General features: G+C 52.0%; 1 pseudogene, besides 1 other annotated feature; it reads left to right on the top strand.

Annotated features, from left to right (window-relative positions):
- Positions 1-1,824, top strand: Tc00.1047053424383.9 (annotated as a pseudogene; the record flags this gene model as incomplete).
- Positions 1-1,824: a sequence feature (areas not merged during assembly with more than two copies in the genome that could not be assigned to a particular haplotype).

Here is a 1,824-nt window from a genome sequence, read left to right as displayed (position 1 = left end):
AGCTCCAAAAAAGAAAATGGGAAATTAAGTAGGCCCTTTTCTTCTGATGCAGTTGCTTGTTACATTGACTCTGCGTGGGATTGGCCCACTCTTGTTGAAAAGGTCGGTAAATGGCAAGCACACACCGTGCTTGGTAAGCGGATGGAACGGGGCGTTTTGATGTTGTGCTCCGCCCCACAACCACCACGAAGGACAATAAGGTGTTTCTTCTTGCGGGAAGCTCTGATGCGTCCAGTGTAAATGGGAGTTGGAGTCATGGCAGCCTGGAACTGAAACTATTTGTGGGTGATGTCAGGAATCCTACGGACAGCGAGCAGAGTGGATGGATCAATTGGGGCGAAGTTCAATCACCGTTGAACGAGACCTCTGGAGCTGTTCAAGGAAGAAAATTGAAGGAGTTTGTTGCTTCTGGTGGCGCAGGTGTTCTGATGGAGGATGGCACCATTGTGTTTTCTCTGATGGCGAAGAGTTAAGAAGAAGACGTTTACTCCATGATTATTTACTTGGCGGACAACGGCAGTACCTGGTCGCTCTCTAAGGGCATGCCCCCTGCGAAATGCGTTAACCCCTGCATTAACGAATGGGAGGGATCACTTCTCATGATTGTTGATTGTGTGGATGCCCAGAGGGTGTACGAGTCGCGGGAGATGGGGACAACGTGGACGGAGGCCATCGGGACGCTTCCAGGCATTTGGGTCAACTCACGATCATTCTTTTGGGATCTGAGCTTGCACGTGGATGCCCTCATCACCGCGACCATTGAGGGCAGGAAGATCATGCTGTACACACAGAGAGGGAACTTCTCGGGGAAGCAAAGGGAAAGAGCGCTCTATCTTTGGGTCATGGAAAACAACCGCTCGTTTCATGTTGGACCTGTTTCCATGGACAATGCCGAAAAGGAGAAGCTTGAGAGCGCACTACTGTACTCGGATGGGAGTTTGCATCTTTTACAACGGAGGGGCAATGGTGAAGGCAGTGTCATGTCGCTTTCTCGCCTGACGGAGGAGCTGAGCACAATCAATTCCGTCCTCAGTACTTGGTCGCAAAAGGACATTTTCTTCTCCAGGTTGTCTATACCCACGGCGGGTCTTGTGGCGGTATTGTCCGATGCGGCCAGTGATGGCACGTGGAACGACGAGTACCTTCGCCTGAATGCAACGGTGACGCCTAATGCAAAGAAGGTCGAAGATGGATTACAAGTGACGGAGCCTGACTCCAGGGTAATGTGGTCGGTGAACAGTCGGGAGAAAAATGGGCCATACACTTTTGAGAATCGCCAATTCGTTCTTGTGGCGACGGTGGCCATACACCAGGTTCCGAGTGGGAACATTCCTCTACTGACTGCGTTATTGGCGAACACTAATTACAATCACACCATGGGAATCTTGTATACCGCGGATAACAAGTGGGTGACGATGTTCGACGGCAAAAACACGACGACAGAGGGCAGCACTTGGGAGCCGAAGAAAGAATACAAGGTGGCACTCATGCTGCAAGGCAACAAGGCCTCCGTGTACATTGATGGTGAGTCGCTGGGGGAGGAAGAAACGCCGTTAACAGGTGAGAGGCAACTTGAACTCGCATACTTTTGCTTTGGCGCGTGCGGTATGCAAAACCCACCTGTGACGGTGAAGAACGTCTTTCTGTACGACCGCCCACTGAATCCCACTGAGATGACTGCAATCAAGGACAGGATCCCCGTTTCGACGAGAGCTCCAGAACCACAAGTGGAGGGAATGGCCACCGCAGAGCATTTGGCCGCGGTGCCTGGCCCAGTGGAATTACCATCAGCACCGGCGGGGTGGACAACTGTGGGGAGAACCG

This window comes from Trypanosoma cruzi, genomic scaffold (assembly GCF_000209065.1).
Source record: "Trypanosoma cruzi strain CL Brener 1047053517141 genomic scaffold, whole genome shotgun sequence".
NCBI lineage: Eukaryota > Euglenozoa > Kinetoplastea > Trypanosomatida > Trypanosomatidae > Trypanosoma > Trypanosoma cruzi.
This window is presented reverse-complemented; position numbering and strand designations above follow the sequence as displayed.